The sequence below is a fragment of the Pyxicephalus adspersus genome, chromosome 4 (assembly GCF_032062135.1).
Source record: "Pyxicephalus adspersus chromosome 4, UCB_Pads_2.0, whole genome shotgun sequence".
NCBI lineage: Eukaryota > Metazoa > Chordata > Amphibia > Anura > Pyxicephalidae > Pyxicephalus > Pyxicephalus adspersus.
In genome coordinates, this window is record NC_092861.1 from 144,845,487 (window position 1) to 144,852,431 (window position 6,945).

Consider the following 6,945-nt stretch of genomic DNA (forward strand, 5'->3'; position numbering starts at 1 on the left):
CTCAGCTTTTCAATCATCCAACTCACGCCGCACTTTGTAGAAAATATGGGAAAGTATTTAAATTTTGCTGAAAGGATTACACTGACTATTGCCGTACGACTGAGAATGATGTTGACATGAAATATCGAAGCATTCATTTCAGAAAACTATTACATAACACGTGAACTATAAATAAAGCCTTCCCATCCAAATTAAACAAAAAGTCGAGCAACCAAAATGACTCATAATTTGCTTTATAAACAGCATGAAAATACTTTGACATGGAAGCTTGATAATACTTCAGTAATTAGATCAGTGAATTCTTTCTGTCTGACATCACATTCATTTCAGTGAATGGCTTCTTCCTATACCCTTAGGTTCAGGCCTCATACACTGTCCTACGGGCTACGATGGTTTTGGAAAATTCCAGATTATACTTAAATGTTGTTAAATTCCAGGTGAACTTTCATTTTGAAGTTGCAAAATCCACACCAGGTGCTTCAAAGCAAAAGGTGAGCAAAGTCTTAATTCTTAGCAAGCCTGGGTAGAAAAGCCTGCTTTGTTCTAAATTGTGAAGGCAGAGGTTGGACACACCCCTGCTGAGTCACAGCTAGATCTCTCCAATCAGCAGTGAGCACTAGCACTGATTGGTGATTTGATTCAGCATGGGCATGTTTGGCCTTTGCAGAGAGACTACTGCTTGCACACATAAAGGAAGGGTCCTTCTCAGGAGAGGCAGTGGACAGACATTTCTACATGTGCTGTGGCTGCTATCAATGAAAATGAACTGGAAGACTTTGAACATTTTTTTTTGTTTTGATGCTGCTAGAAAGTTTGTAGCAGATGTAAACTAAAAGGTAATTTGTGCTGTAAAATGCCGACTGAAACAAGGTTGGAAGGTTATGCCAACACATTGCATTTATAGTATATGTAAAGATAATAAAACAATTATGATACCACTGCAGGATCTTATAGTATAGTGCCATGGTATATTGTGTTACCTTTCCTTCTTCATACCCGGTAATCTTTCCAGTAAAATGGCCCTGGGCCACTTCTTGAAACTTAGTTAATGATGCTGTGGAGTTTCTGTGGATTTATTCACCGTTGCAGATGTAAGATCACTGTGCAATGAGAATTATCACTGTGTGGTGTCACTGTTGGGTGGACCCCTTGGTAAAAGATCATTTCCAATGTGACCAAGCTGAATCAGGTAGCTGAATATAAAATTTTTGTGCTCCTTCAAATACCAGAACATTGAATTATATGGTGTTACTATAAAAAGTAAGTCATTTTTACCTAAGAGGCTGATTTGTTAAAGAAACACTTTCACCCAGAATATGCTCAGTTTCAATGTCCAATTAGCAGCCATTCCCAACCAGGGTTCCTCCAAAGGTTCCCGGGAGACCTTGCGCTGTGGCTAATTGACCTCCTATTTGATGGTACCTGCATGGTTCTGGGGCCAGGGCTACTTTGAAGAGCCACTACGAAAGATCCTTTTAGCTGCCTGTAGCTGTGGCATTCTAACCACCACTTTAGGCTGATGGTTCTTACCCCTGAGAATTATTAGGTTCAGAAATATTATTTATAAGGGGTCTCCTGGACCTGAAAATTATGTCAAGGATTGCTATGACTTGAAAAGGTTGAGGAAGGCCGATTTAAAGAATCTGTATGCTTGTATCACCATCATTTATGAAATGTTGTTTTATATACTTATATAGTTTTTATATATACCTTAAAGCTGCTTTTCATTAGATACGAGTTGTTCTATAAGTGTTTGGTGGGGTGCTTTGTTAATAGGGGTAAGCTGTTATCTCTTTGAAATGTACATTGGTCGCTTATGGGAAGAAGAATTTCTCATTACATTGATACTCAGCATGGCAGTATGGTAGCTCAGTGGTTAGCACTCCGGCCTTTGCAGGGCTAGGTCTCAGGTTCAAATCTCAGCCAGGACACCATCTGCATGGAGTTTGCAGGTTCCAAAAACATGCAGTGAGGCTAAATTGTCTTCCCCCTAAATTGACTTTAAACAACATTAATGACATATGACTATGGTAGGGAATTAGATTGTGAGCTCCTTTGAGGGACAGTTAGTGTCATGACTATGGACTTTGTACAGCGCTGCATAATATGATGGTGCTATATAAATACTGTGTAATAATAATAATGCTCAACGGAAGGAAAAATTCCCCTTAGATAACTTGTCAGTGAAAAGCTTTTTTTGGTGTTCATTGGGAAGAAAAAAGCCCTTACATTGGGGGTCAGTGGGAAAAATATATTCCTTACTTTAGTAGTCACTGGTGATAAAATGCCCCATTACATTAGTGGTCAACAGAATGAAGAAGGCTTCTTACAGAAGAATTCCTAATTATATTGGTGCTCAGTGAAGGGAAAATGACCCTTACCTTGGTGGTCAGTGGAAAGAAGAAAGCTTTTATCATTCGTGGTAAATGGCAAGAATAAATGTTTACAATGACAATCAATAGGAAGAGGAATGTCCCTAACATTGATGGTCAGTAGGAGAAAAATTTTCCTTACTTTGGTAATCACTGGTACAAAATGCCCCTTACATTGGTAGTCAGCAGACTAATTCATTACATTGGTGCTCAGTTGAAGGAAAATGTCACTTACATTAGTGATCAATAGGAGGAAAAATTCACCTTACATTATTGGTAGAGGGAGAAAGAATACCTTACACAATATTAGTCATATAGTAGTAGTTATGTATACATATCGTTGTGCATATATACATATATATATATATAAATATATATATATATATATATATATATATAAACATGTATGTATAATGCACCTATTTATATGTACACCCACTATTTATATTTAACATATTTCATACACTCACTTTGGGTAAGTATATAATATACAGCACTAGTCACAGTTAAAGCACAAAATAAATGTAAAAATAACAACAAAAATATATGAACATGATATAATAATATAAAAATTTTATGATGCATTTTAAAAAATGCCCAGGTTAGGGTCGGCATGCAGAAAACACCGCACATAAGCAAACATTTTCCTGGAAGAAAATGACTTTGATGAAGCAACCCCTTCAGACAGCGATTCTCTCTTTAACGCCGCAGGAACAAAAAGACAGAGGAGTCCTATTCAGTGAAATTAGGAATGGGAGATTTAGGTTAAAAGAGCTTTTTTCACAACAAGCCGGTGACTCATTTGCACCACTCATGTATTCGAGTAGCATATGTTAAGTTCCCCATCTGGTTTAACAATCTACATCACAAGACTGCACATTTCCTGTTACCCTGGGCAAGCTCATTTTAAGCCTAAGGGAAAATCTTACCATTTTTCTCCGATTATCTTTACAAAAAAAAAGAATATTGTGATTTTAACAGAGAGAAAAAAAAGGGTAGACTGCAGCAGAGATACCGCACGAATTAACGGAAAAAAAAGTTGTTTATTGAATTAGAGTTTTAAATGCCTGAAAAATAATTACGGTGAAACATATACCGCTCCCCAAAAAAAATAATTTTGCAGACGTTCCACAATAATGGCGCCTCAATGTGAAAAACATACATTTGGCGCCATAAATCTGTCGACACACAAAACATATTTCGGGATGTATGGGGCAAAATAGGCATCCTATTCTGGTGTTGGCGGAAAGGATTTCACTTTCATCCCCCCAACTATCGAGGAAGGGGAATTTAATTCACTTCTGTCATTTTAGTATTATTATTGCGGGTTTGTATTTACAACCATTCTGTATGTATGTGTACAGGAGAGCCTACAATAGGACGGTAAAGGGATACAATTGGGATCTCTGTACCACAAATCCAATGTGAGCCCTATTAAACCTTTGGAGCTCTATTTATAAGACAGCAAATTTAACATTGGCTGAAACATTCACTAGAGGAGATTTTTCCAGGTCCATGTGTTTCAATGGTAGTAATTGATTCCCCACCATCGAATTTTCAGTGAATGTCAGATTCACGGCTTTATAAATAGGCCCAAAGTAGCCAATTCACCCAAATCTGGTTATTTTTTTATATAGACATCGGGGTGTAAAGCCGAGGTAATCCCAATCACTAAAATATCATAAAAGCTTCAACATGTTTTATAATTGCAATTATGTTTACATTTTTTATATATAGCTTTTATTAAAATATTTCCTTGCCTTGGCGGACATAGGGAGGTGCAAAGTGTGCCACTGCATGAGAGTCCTGGACTGTCCCCAGCAAACAGGGGCAGCAAGGCAGTTTGGCAGGAAGGGGGGCCCAAGGAAGTCCTGAACAGGACCCAATGTTGACTACAGCAGCCACTGTTGGCAACCCTACCTTGCCTAGGCACATCATGTTAAATGGTGACAACAATCAGCCCGTGTCTTCCATTTGTGCTTATTATGCATTGTCACATCATATTGCTTCCGTGTAATATTTTAATGAAAGCTGCAGATTGCAAATATTGAAACTAACTTTTGAGATGATATCAAGTATGGAGACGAGTGGCACACCCTGCCATGTCCCATTTTCGAATTATAACATTATTATTAATTGGTATAATAATTAATAAAATATAATACTATAAAAAACTGAATCTGCAGTCCTTCCAAATTAGAGACAGCTGGGGGTAAGACATGGGACAGCCCCCTCAAATCGGGGGCAGTTGGGAGCAATAAAGAGGGACAGTCCCTCAAAATTATGGGCAGTTGGTATGAAGAGTGACAGTCCCCCCAAATCAGGGGCAGTCAGGAGGTTTGAAGAGGGACAGTCTCTCCAAATCATGGGTGGTTGGGAGGTATGAAGAGGGACACTCTCTCCAAATCAGGGGCAGCCGGGAGGTATTAAGAGGGACAATCTCTCCAAATCAGGGGCAGTTGGGAGGTATGAAGAGGGACAGTCTCTCCAAATCAGGGAGGTCTGATATTACAGTTTACTGTATATGTGAGTTTAGTGAATAGGATTACATACATGAAAGTGCAATCAATCCATCAAGCGATCCATTATTTAATCAATCAAAGCAATTCCAAGCAAACAGCAATTCACAATGTGCCTTCGCTGAAAAAGAAATGTACTTTCCCTTTAACAAAACCTCACTTTTCACATAAGCCCGTACATAAAATACAGGTCTGTTGTTTGCAAATTTTCCCATGGTGAGCTTAACCCTGAATCTCTTCTTTGCAGAACCTTTAACGTACAGATAAGCCTTTTTTTACGTTTAAACGACAAACACAATCTGTAGATTTATACCAGGAAGGAATCTTTTTTTTTTTTCTCTCTCTTTTTTGCTGGTAAGAGCAAAAAAAAAACCCAGTCAAGTGAAAAATGCCAAAAAAGCTTAAAAATCCAGCCAAATATCCAAGGGCGGAGATGGCCTTTGACCTCTCTCTACTGGAACTGAACAGAGCTTGAACGTAGGACAGTAACAAAGAAATCCCAAGTAGATTTTAAAATGCTGTATAATATGTGGAGTCGCAGTGTCTGCATCGGCTGGTTCCAGAAAAACTCCAGCCATCAAGGCTCACCAATCAGATTAAGGAAGGGGCCCCTGTTCCTTGACATTCAATGACCCAATGTGGGCAAATGTCCAAGGCATTGGGCAAGCCTTAACAGCCGTATTCCTATGGTGTTGGTGCAAAGTATATTTCTTTTGTAATTGCGTTGGCTTGGTTTTCTGTCACACATTGTAAAAAGTTTTGAAAACCATTGATATGAAGGGAACATTGGAAATGTTTAGAGAGAAGGGCTTGTGTCGACTTTTCTATATAGAATAAATAGATTTAGCATGCAGATTCATTTTAACTGATACCTAATAGCAGCACATGAATGGATGGAAACAATACAACCCTGATCCTGGGAGGAAGAAGATTTCTCTATGTACAGCTAACTTCTTTTTTTTTAAGATCTAAGTCTAAATTATAAGTAGATTTATATAGAAGATAACATGTTTGTTCCTTTTTAAAACTTAATTGTTACTTTTATAATGCCATGGGTGATCAGATTTTGCATAGTGAGGATCAGTATAGAAATGTACACACCCTACAGATCAATAACTCCAATTGACATACACCGCACATTCACTTTTATTGGAGCTGTGTTCTCCTTTTGGCCATTGCAGCAAAACTCTTTTGGTTTTGGTTTTATTGTGCTCTCCACCAACAAAGTGGCGAACACATCTATAAAGTGGGGATGATACTAATCACTGCTTTAATAAAGTGGTGTCCAGAGAAAAAGTGAACTGGTCATTATTTGTAAAAAGTGATCATGTCACTCTTATTGGACAATTGAATTTTTTTATTCAGAATGCAGATATAACAAAATCTTATTTGGGGTTAGCATACTCGCCAGTTTTAAACTCCATTGCATTAAAAGCATTGCATAAAATAAAATTATTTTATAATTTTTTCCCTTATAATAGTTATAATACAATCACTTTCACCTTTTTTCTTTGCAGTTCAGTGCTGCTGATTTCTTTCAGCTTTATTTGCTGCACATTCTTCATCTGTACTGCGGAGTAACAGCGGCGGACTAAGCCTGCACATTTGTGTTGTCTCAGTCGCTTGTACTCTTCCTCAAGGATAAGGGTGACAACTCAAGGGAACAATTTGGAGACAGTGGTCATCTTAAAACAGGAAAATCTTGCAAAAGGATCTTCTTTACCAGATATTATTTTATCACAAAAGCTGCAGATTTAAAAAAAAAGTGAAAATTTTCTGAAATAAATTTTATAAATTGAAATAAATCTTTTTTTACAAACACCCTTTGCAGCTCAATAGTGATTTTAAAAGTTCCAGTGGAACTTGGCAAACTCAATCATTTCATCATTTTCATCAATCAGTTTTTTAATAAAGTTTCTTACTATAGTTTTTGACCTTATATTTACTGTATGGGCCCATTTATAAATGTTTTTGCCCAGGATCCACCCAACATTTACAGTTTTTTTCAAATACATTTAATAAAAATGTATTATCTTAAGATTTATGCATTTTCC

At 37.3% G+C, this 6,945-nt stretch overlaps 1 long non-coding RNA gene across 1 annotated transcript; it reads left to right on the forward strand.

Annotated features, from left to right (window-relative positions):
- The first annotated feature begins 273 nt into the window (after positions 1-273).
- On the forward strand, positions 274-6,713 carry LOC140330159 (uncharacterized). The gene is made up of 2 exons (XR_011920650.1): positions 274-491; positions 6,409-6,713. It is a non-coding gene; the product is annotated as an uncharacterized lncRNA (long non-coding RNA).
- Positions 6,714-6,945: the final 232 nt, after the last annotated feature.